The sequence below is a fragment of the Melospiza georgiana genome, chromosome 5 (genome assembly GCF_028018845.1).
Source record: "Melospiza georgiana isolate bMelGeo1 chromosome 5, bMelGeo1.pri, whole genome shotgun sequence".
Classification (NCBI taxonomy): Eukaryota; Metazoa; Chordata; class Aves; order Passeriformes; family Passerellidae; genus Melospiza; species Melospiza georgiana.
In genome coordinates, this window is record NC_080434.1 from 42,899,221 (window position 1) to 42,910,084 (window position 10,864).

The 10,864-nt window shown below is 44.9% G+C and overlaps 1 protein-coding gene across 1 annotated transcript in view; it reads right to left on the reverse strand.

The window, feature by feature from the left end:
- LOC131083368 (bifunctional heparan sulfate N-deacetylase/N-sulfotransferase 4) overlaps positions 1 to 6,846 on the reverse strand; it is a 66,495-nt gene extending 59,649 nt beyond the window's left edge. Inside the window, exon 1 of the mRNA XM_058024011.1 lies at positions 6,013 to 6,846. The gene's annotated coding sequence lies outside the window, so the exon portion shown is untranslated. The remainder of the gene's footprint in view (positions 1 to 6,012) is intronic.
- Between the last annotated feature and the right edge of the window lie 4,018 nt (positions 6,847 to 10,864).

Below are 10,864 nucleotides of genomic sequence, written 5' to 3' on the forward strand. Positions count from 1 at the left end.
TGCTTCTGTTGCATGGCAGTTGGGGAGAAGCAAGTTAAGTTTATAGTATCTCTCCTGTCTCTTTCTAGTTTTAGTTCTACACTAGGTCCTAGGCAGTCCTCCAAGAAAATGTTGAGTCTTAGTACCAGTTCTTTACAGGCAAGATCAGCTTTTTGTGGGGACCACTTAGGGCTGCACACATGACTGCCGTCAGTAAACCTAATCTAGACAGAGAAATGTGGTAATGTAACAAAAATACTACAGTATCCAAGAGACTTTCCCTTTAATGTACTTAAGTGTTGCAGACAAGACAGTCAGAGGAAGTTTTATGCAAGATGATTAACACAAATTGAAATTCTTACCTTGAAATGACTGGAGGGGTACTGTTTGCCTATCAAGAGGAAAAATGCTTTATGGTGAAAAGATAAGGCAGGGAGTAGAACCTTTAATTTCTGTCTCTGCCACTGTCATGCTTTGCCCTCTGGAGGCCAATGATTTTTTTTTTTTCAGTATTTCATTTTCCCTGTCTTTGTTGAGGGAATACTGGTCTTTTCTACATTTACATGGACATTAGCTGTAAAATGCTCTAAAATTATTTGTTTGGTTCGGATGTGTATAGCAGGGATATTGCGAAGTGTGCTTTTGGGAAAGCCAGTGCAAAATTCATGCTTTTGTGTGCAGGCAAATGTGTTTGCTGTGCTTGCTTCCTATTTCTTCTTTTTTGTTGTACCCTGGTTAAATTCCTTTGTGTTTATTCCTGCCACTGCTTTATGGGGTTTCTCTGAGAGGAGCCACTTTGTCAGCCACATGAAAGATCTCTGTAGAGATTTCTGGTGTGTCATCTGTGACCTATAGATACTGTTTTGCTCTTGGTTCAAAATACAAACAAATGTTTCCTTTTGAAAGATCTATTCTTTGTTTTGTCTAGATACAGTTCAATTTGGAAATGCCACTAGTAGGATAAGGGTCCTGCTTGGGAATTCAAGGGATTTTTTTGTTGAGTCATGCTCAGCTCAGAGACTGGGACTAGAACTAATGCCATTAGAGCTCTGTGATGGAATAGAGAGGCTTTGATTAATCTCTTGCTTGCTTGAAAAATCTCTGTTTATTGAACTACTGAGGCATTAACTGATTGTTGAAGGGGGAGAGTGTGGAATAAAAAAAAAAAATCCAAATGGTTGTCAGTCTTTCTGAACATAGTGCTCCTGAATCAGGCTGGAATTGTCTTTACATCCCTGTCCTCCTCTCCTGGAGGCTGAATGTAGAACTCCACTTGGTTTTCAAAAACAATCTCCAGGGTGTATCATGGACAAGGAAATCCAGCCTGACTTTCTGGGTTATGGAAGGGGCTGACAAAATTGTGTCTCGTCATTTGACACAATATCTTGTAATCCATAAAGCTTAGTTTTAGGTAACTCTATATGCATAGAGACTTTATTTTCTGCCAAATATTTTTTTTTTTTCGTGGGGGAGAAGACCTTATGGGAGGTCCTTCAGTTAAAAATCTAAGTGTGCAGAATGATTGCCTGTGGTTGATGCAGGCACATGGATCTTGCACCAAGGCTGATGGGGAGTTAGTCTGATGGGAGCCTGTCAGGTGTTTGGAGGCATGCGTGGCTCACTTTGCTTGCTGTGTGCACACTGGATATCACAAAATTCTCTTAGTCTTTAACTGTGATTTTTGAGGTACAAACAATGGTACCATGCCCTTCTGCAGGTGATTAATTCACCAGGACGCTGATGCTGTTCCACTCTAAACAGCACAGCAGGACTCAAAGGGGCAGAGTAGTGGAGCCATTTAAAATTGCACCCCAAATAGGATCTATAGAGTAGTAATAACTAAAAATGCCCTATAGTTACACCAGCTATTTAGAGGGGGTGGAGTGCAGGTAGTCTGGCAAAATATCAAGGCAGCGTGCCCTGATTTTTTTTTTTTTTTGTTTAAATTTAAAAACCCTGAGAAGCTCTGAGGGCTTTAAAATCAAATGTGATCAATAAGTCTAATTTCTGTATCTTACCTAGAAGCCTAGAAGAGTGCCCTTTCCTCTCATTTCCAAACATTTCTCTGTGAATTACTGACCACCTGCCCTCCCTTCTGGTGCTTTAGGGGGTAATCTATACCCCAGTGAGAGAGATTAAATTCAAGAATACTCTGAGGGTCTGAAACTTGAACCCTGGCCTCCTCCTTGCACCTTATGGTCCTATGGAAAAGGACAAGATGTTGGCTGGAACAGCCCCTGGAAGTAGAGCACAGAGGAGGTGGGTGCATATTTCATGACAGACTGCTTTAACTTTCCAAACAGCCACCTCTTCTACGGCCAGCAGCTACTATTAATTATTTATCAGAACACTTATTTGTACACTAAAAGCTAAATGCAATCCTTTCAGTGGAGCCTGGCAGAGAGTGGGCTGGAATAAGTAGCTGTGGATAGTCCTTCAGGAGGGGAGGTTTCGTGCAGAGCCTGTCCACATGATTCTCTCTGCTGTTTGTGCCTGGTACTGATATTTACATGTGGGAGATGAAAACCCAGACATTAGTAAGAGTCTGGAGCTGTGGGGCATCAGCCTGATCTCCCTTGGCCAGGTTTAGTAAGGGGAGTTCTTATGCCACCAGCATCCAAGGAGGAAGAGGGAATCCCTTCCCACCCTGCCCTGGCTTCTCCTTCTGTGTTTGCTCTGGCTCTGTAAAACCCATCCTTGCAGCAGAGGAGGGAGGATGAATTTGCTTCCTTTGCCTCCACTTGGGGAGAGCAGCTGTGACCCCTTCTGTAGCCAGAGGGAAGGGAATAGGTTTTAATATTTCTCTCTTCCTTTTGAATTGAATTCAAATGATCATCCATGACTTGTGGTGCCAATGTGTTTTCCTCATCAAATACTGATATGGTTTCTGTACTGGTGTGCTGTTGCCATGTAATTCTGGTGGCATTGCTGTTTAGGTAAAATATTATCATTTTTCTGTAGCAACTGTAATTTCAGTAGGAATTCCAATTCCATTGTAATTATTAGAGACTGTAGTTGTAATAAATGTTTAGGATTGATGTGCATGATTTTAATTTTCTTACAGCACCTGATACTTTTAATGGCTCAATTTTTTCTAATTTGAATGTTGACATAGATGGAGAATTGATGCTGAATTTCTATCTAGCACTCTTCTGGGTGGCTTACCTTGGTGGGGGGCATTGCTTTAGCATCTCAATAGGAGAGAGAGAGACTTGTTGCTGTGAGCTGTGCCTTCTTCAGCCTATCTCAACGTGGGAGGCAGCACTCTGATGTTCTACCCAATTTCCAGCAGAGACCCTCCTTCTCCCTAAGAGTCCAGCCCTTCTACCTCCTCTGATGGTTCTCAACTGCATCCCAGGCCTGAGAACAAGGGATGTGATGGGCTGCCCCATTACACTGCGCTCCTTTACATGTGCAAATGGTTTCAACCCAGGCTCCCCTCCCTTTGGGAAGCGTGGAGAGCCCTTGGCTCATCCTAAGCTCAAAGCCCTGCTCCTGAAATGACTCCCCAGGCTGGGCCAAGTGCAGCTTCCTGCACAATTCCAAGGTAACCTTTCCTTCAGCCATCCAGGCCCCAGCTTGCAATGCCTTGCTGCTCTCAGCCTAGGGGTTGCTTTGTTCAGAAAAGCCAATTGTGTGGGTATGGAAAGCAGTTTCTTGGATGCACCTATGGACCTGCAGAAAGAGGGTTGGGATTGGGTGCTCTTTAAGGTCCCTCCCAAGCCAAACCATTCTTAGATTCTGGGATTATGGAAGCTTTGCAAGGCAAATGCTTGATGAAAGCAAACAGCAGAATATTTATGCAGCTGAAGCTCAGCCAGCCCTATGGTCATAGAGGCAGTCAAAGCAAAATTGTTTGTGGACAAATCAGACTGATTTGGAACAGAAATGCTACTTTTTATTTGGTAGAAGTTCATTATATGGCTTCCTTTACTGCTTGTAGAGAAATGATGAATCTTTTTCTGGGGACATAGAGTTAGATGCAATTTTTTGTTTATCTAACTGAAAACTCATAGTCAAAACTAATAGGAACTTATCAGCATTTTCTGTGCTCAGTATTGCCGTGGGTTTGGAATATATGGTCACATTGTCCCTAAAGTATCTCATTGTACTGCTGGGATAATTCCTGTACTGCAACCTTAAAAAAGCCCATCTTTACTTTTAGCATATTTTTATCCTGCTCATAGTGAGTATGGCAGTTGAACTCTAGTGCAGCTCATGATTCCTGCACGGTGCTAAGGCTGATCATGGGCATTACAGGGAGTGATACAGCAGATATCACAGCCTCTAAACACCCATAAAGTTTTAATAGGACTTGCAGAACTTGATGGTGTGGGTTAATAGGGTGTTCAGGCTGAAAAGGATTTGTATGTGGGGGGTGTGTGTGCAAGTGGTCATTCACTGAAGCATCCTGCTCTCTGCTGAAACGTAACCCTTTGAATTTGATTTACTCTGATAAAAGGCAAGTTAGAGGAGCATTTCCCCAGCCTTGCAGAAGAGAGTGGTGTCAACAAGACATGAAGATACTCTGCTTTCAATTCTGAAGCTTTCAGACATTAGGCATCTATTATGAATCCAAAAAAGGCCATGTTCTGGGGAAATGGCACAAAAGCTGACAGACAGCTGTAAACTTGTGCACAGAGCAATGGCATGAGAACATCCAACCCAACTGAGCAGATCATAGGGTCTGGTTGATAAGATTCTAGAGGGAACTCAAAGCCAAGAATTTCTTTAGTTAAATGGATTGGTAGTTCAGAGCCCACCCCAGCCCCTCCTTTAGGGCAGCATTCCCAAAAGCAATGCAGGCAGTACAGCTTTAGGGAGGGGAAAAAGTGCATGGGGAGAGTGCACAGACAGGATGGGGCAAGAGAGGGAGCACCTGGAAACATGGCCAGCTATTGGAACTTTGTGAACAAGAAGATCCTGCTGTCCTTCCAGGCTGAACATTTAGAGCAGGAGGATCATGATTCAAGCTACTGAAGAAATGGGGTGAAAATGAGTTACTTCTCTTTTTATCTTGTTCTCTGAGGGCATTCAAAGCTAGGAGAGGTGGAGTAACCTGCTACAGGGGGTAGGCCAGACTCTGCAGCATTGATTCACACAGAGGGAAGGAGGGAGGCTTCAGGCAATATGAATGAGAATGTGGAAAACTAATGTTTTACTAACAGGAGTTAGTAAAAAATGACCTGGTAAATTCCCTGGGGAAAAGCGAATTTCCTGAGCTTGGAGTTTTGTTGGTATGTGTGGTTAGGACAGTGCAGGGCTTGTGGGAAGAGACTTCTTCACCTCTGAGCATTTTCCTGTGAGTGTTCATTCCCAGCAGCAGTGACTTGGAGCCCCTGTGCCAGCTGCGGGATAAAACCCCTGGGCTGCTGCTGGACTGGGCTCTGGAGCATCTGAAGAGCCCACACTGATTTCTTCAGTTTAGGTCTTACTGCCTCTAACAATCCTTGCTTTCACTCTATAAATGATCATGCTGTTTAAAAAAAAAAGTTTCTGACAGATGTAGTTTGCTATCAAAGTGCTGGAAGAGAGCAGATCTGTAGGTTTTGGCTTCCTCACAGTACAATTACTCTTCCTTTGGTGCACAATTAATGTATCTCCGTGGAAAGCTTCTACCAAGTCATTTCAGTGCAGTAGTACTGCTGAACTTTGCTGGATGGTAGCAAAAAAGGCAAAGGATGTGGAGAAGACTAAAGAAGCAATTGTATCCTCTTTTCCTCCTCACCTAGTTTCCCATGCTCTCCCTTCTGTGATCTTTCATACATGTAGGCAGACAGCTGCTTCCCTTGGGAGCAACATCCCTTGGCATCAGGGGCATGTGGCAAAGACTATCTCATCTCAAACTTTCAAACAATCCTTGGGATGGCAGGCCCCGGGCAGCTTTTGGAAGCACTTACTGTGCAGAGGTTCCAGGCAGATCATTGGGCACGTTCTGGGTATTTGTACCTGCACTGAGTGTAGGCACTGTGTGCTGGTATGAATGTATGAATGTGTGCCCACAAGCAGAGGTTGAGAAGCTGAACAGCTTACCTAGAGAAGAATTTCTTTCCTGGTGTGCAGCAAAGAGACTCCTGCTATTTAAAGCTCTTCACAGGGCTCCAGGTGAACCAGGCAGAGTTCTCAGCTGCCAGCAGCTCTCAGCAGCATCCCAGGGAGGCTCCTCTTGCTCCGGCTCCAGTCACTGAACTCCACCGGCGCAGTCACATCTCATTTGTACCCAGCCTGTCCTTTCAGAGCGAGCAGCCAGCTGGAACGATTCAAACCTCTGCTCAGCACAGCGTTCCAAATGCAGCTTCCTTCCTGGGCACGGGGATGACGCCGGGCTCCGGCAGAAAGGCTGCGAGAACTCTGGGATCAGCCCAGGAGCCGCTGCTCGCGGTCCTGGCGCCGGCGCCGCGCTCCGAGTGCCGGAGTCAGGCTCCGGCTCCCGCGGACCTCCGGCAGCAGCGCGGCGGCTTCACGGGGCTGCGCTTGGCAGCAGCGGCCGATCCCGCCGCTACTCAGCCCGCAGGCTTGCAGGGACTCGGAGCTGCCCTGATGTCATTCCGGCCGAGGGGGGATGCTCGGCGAGGACGCCGCGGCGGGGGCTGGTTCGGAGATGAGCCGCGTTCCTCTCCCGCCGCCCCGATGGATTCCGCGCTCCGCGAGGATTTGCATCATCTGTCACCGCGCGGCTGGACCACCTCCCCTCCTGCCCGCCCCAAATGCGGGAGGGAAGTCCCTTTTCCAGCTCCCGGTGTTACACCTGGAGCCTGCAGCGGAAAGCCTTGGAGCAAGGCAAAGTTGGCAGAATCATTTCTCTGGCAGGAGGATGCTTGTGCCCCCAGTGCCCCCCATCACTTCTCACTGTCTCCAGGTGCTAAAAAAGGAGGCTTAACAAAATCCCAGGGCTGGAAGGTTTTTGGTTCCTTCTCTTGTTAGGTCACTGATAAGATCATCTGATACAATAAAAGGTGGGTTTTAGTGCATGACCAAAATCAAGGAGGAGTCACCCAGCAAACATTCCCTGGCACCAGCAAATATTTGGTGCTCGGAGGTAAAAAGTATTTTCTTGCTGTACGTGACACAAGTTCCACCTATTTGTTGCATAATTTCTTATTAAAATCCTTCATTTCATCCAGCTGGATACAAAACCAGCCTCCACAGCCAAGAAACATGATTGCTATGTGATTTCAAATTATATTACAGAGGCAAAACTAAACACTTTGTATATTAAAAGAATTAAATTTCATTCCAATCCAATTTTCAGTTTTTGCCAGCTTGACATCTTTCACTCCAAAACTGTTCTTTGTACAATGCACCTTGGAATTGAAATTCAGCCAGTTCTGTGCAGCAAATGTGAGGAGAAAATAGTTTTGTTCAAGGAGACTGGAACAGACCCGGTCTGAGATGATGAATGACACTGTAAACTCAGATTTGAATCATAGGAGGGTCAGCTCAACCTTTTGTGTTTCCAAAGCAGCGTGAATAAATGGTGTTCCATGCAGTTCAGCATTTACATCCTTCAGCTGGGACCTTCTACATGAAGAGCTGTTTGCTCTCTGTGAATATCCAAGTTTCAGAGACTAGTTTCAGGTAGAGATTCTGAACTGGGGACTTATTGATTCCTTCTGGCTAAATTAGAAACTGAGGGAAAATTAAGATTCAAACCACTGAGTAATTTCCTGCAATTCCTAATTACAAAGCACTTGCTGAGAGATCTTTAAAAAATGCCTTACACCTATTGCCTGGCTCTAGATTTGGGATTTGTTTTCCAGAGACTGTTGGGAATGCTGGCCATGGAGATCCCATTGCAGCTGGGTGGTAAGCAAGTGCCTCCTTGCATTCTGTGTGAAGATCAGAGCTTTGGTCAGGCTGCAAACTAAAACAGCCAAACTGAGTTACAGAGTCTCTCCCAACACAAGGAAATCTTCTGGTGCATTTTGTCTGAAAAGTGCCAGAGGTTCCATTGCTTATCTGATGGGGTGAAAAGTCCAGTTTGTTGCTCTTGGTACTGCTGTCCTTGGCTCCTGGCTGCACTTGGAGCACTGCAGAGGTGCCTGTGAGCAGGAGGGTTTGGCTGAGGGACAGCTGTGCTGCTCCAGGTGTGGGGGGAGCAGCGCTCTGCCCCCTGGAAGCCACCGCTGCGCTGTGGATGTTCCTGGGTGGGCCAGTGGCCAAGTGCTTGCACAAACTGTTGAGAGTGTTTTAATTCAGATGCTAAAGTCACTCTTTGAACTGAAATCCTTGGCTTAAGCCCTGCTGTGCTGGGTGAATTCAACATGAAGGAGCAGGGCTGTGGATTCACAGGGCTGCCTCTGGAGCTGTTTGCTCTGCTGGTGATTCATTGCAAGTGTGGGATCAGGACAATGACTGTGCCAGGGTCTGCCCTCATGAGAAATATGTGGGAATCTGCTGGCAGAATTGCTCCAACTCTGTGTAGCAGAAAGAGCACACCAACCCTTGGGAGACGAGAGTGCAGTTTGAATTTTCACTTCCCTCTCCTTTGGGTAGTAGAGAGAATTGAACTCTTCCAGCTCAGTCACAGATGCACTTGAGGTACTTGGAATGTCCTTCTGGTCATGACATAATCCTCAAGCTCTGCTTGAGAGGAAAATAGACAAGAAAGAAAACAGGACAGCAAGAAACAGAAATTGAGTGTGGATGGAGAGAAACAAGAAAATAAGAGAAATCCTAGTAATAAAACAGTCTATTAATGAGGCAGCACACTTATGCTGAGATCCTTGCCCCAGGATATAAGTTTTTCTGGCTCTTACCCTGCAGCACAGATTTTGCATTGGGTGCTGTACATTATTCTGTAGCTGTTAATCCTCATGTGGTTTGTTTCCTCCCTGTACAGGCAGGCAATCACAACAGCTTATTCTACTTATTTTGGTAGCACAAAACCTAGAGATGGAACCTACCACTGCTTTGCCCAAAAATTTGTGGAAAACATGACTTTCTGGTTCTGAACTGTAGGTTTGACAGTCGTTGGGTTTTTTGAGTTTTGGTGGGGTTTTTTTAGGTGGTTGGTTGTTTGTTGTTGTGCTTTGTTGGTCAGGTGAAAGTGAGCGTTGCTGTGTTCTGTCCAAATCTTCTTGCAGTTTACACACCTCTCACTGCAATGTCTGTACACATTTTAAAGTATTCATCTTCACACTAGCAGATGTGGAAAACACAATTCCTGCAGTTCTGTGGTTGGAAACACAGGATCCTAGAACATTTATGTTGAAATACACCTTTAAGGTTATGGAATCCAGCTATTAACCCAGCACCGCCCAGCCTAGCACTAAATGATGTTCCTAAATGTGCTGCAGAGCGAGCAAATCCTCTCAGAAGTCAGTGTGTGAACACGTGGTATCTCCTTGGTTCACTCTCCAGACTGTCTGGAAACTGTCACAGGAATGTCTGGATTGAGGTTCTGTTGCTCCTATGTTGAGTTTCTGGGGTCTGGCTGCTCCCAGTCTCCCCACCTGTTATTCCAGTGCCCTGAGGACACTGGAATGGGCACTCCCTTCTTCTCCTCTCAAAAACCCCCTCACAGCACCAAGGCTATGCTTCAAAGCTGCCTGCAGGACACAGAACCTTTTCTTTCAGCTCAAGACACATCTATGGTCTTTTGTGAAAGAAAGATGGCTTTTGACACTGAAGTTCAGAATAAGTTTAAGAGAACAAAAAAATGACTCTTCCTGGCAGAACCAGCTTTTTCTGGAGCTGTGGAGATTCCTTCTGAACGTGCCTGTAATTAAACAGCAGTGTGTCTTGTTAGACACACAGAGCAGTTCCTCAGATGGTGCAAATTGTCAAAACCTCCCTTGATTTCAGAGGAACTATGACAACTTCATAAGAGTTATAGATTAGTCATAGTTCTCTAGCAGCAGTTTGAGATATGCAGAACTTGATTAACATCAAAAGTATGAGAAACATAAAGGCATAGTGGAATGTGGTTTGGGTTCCTTTGTGTATTCATATATTTCATTAAGAAAAGTCTATTTTGTTGTCTTGATGTCTCAATAAATTGTTGGGGTTTTTCATCTGACTATTTTGGCTCTGGCTCAAAACATGTCAGAGGTTTTACAGAAGCAGAAATACAGGGATGAAATGTGGATACACTTGGCGCTGAGTTTTGTGCATTAGAACTCAGTTAAGGCATTCATGTCTTCTACTGGCAGTGCCTGCCTTGTCCTGGGCTGTTCTTGTTTCCCAGATGTCAGGGGAGAACATGCTGCTGGTGGTGCTCTTAAGCATGAAGTGCTGATTTGCAACAACATCAACAGCAAAAATGCTGCTCAGTCCTCAAGTAAAATTAAAGAATGTAAAAAATAGCTGGATTTCCTGACTGCTGACTTTTTCCAGTGACACAATCTCTTTTCCAGCTTCTATGATCCCCTCTTTATGTCTGGACACACTTGTACAGATGATAAAGGCAAATCAGTGCATACCAGTTCTGTAATGACCTTTATCTTATGCTTTTATTCCTCTCTAAGGTTACTTTGATATCCTAGTGTGGCTTTGTTCCTGTATGGCTTTGGATGTATTAGTTTCAGAGAGGGTGCTGATAGAAACTGATATGGAAATATCTGTTAAACCAACAGACATTCATTTACATCCAGCATTAGAGCTGCTCCACGTATCTCTAATTACATTACTGTTTTATGTCTTAGGTGCTTACTCAGCTATGAAAATATAAACTGCAGTTTTAAGTGCTCCTATTGAGATACCATCAAAGAAAAAATTGGGTTTGTGCTTAATTCACAGCCTGATCTTTGTCACCACTTGTGACACTGAGCCAAGGGCTCCTGATGTGTGAGAGAGATGGATGTCTGTGTGTATCCATGGACCCTTCTGGGCTCCGCCCCACAATTTCCTTACAGAATCCTTCCCAGGTTCTGCTTAGGGAGTG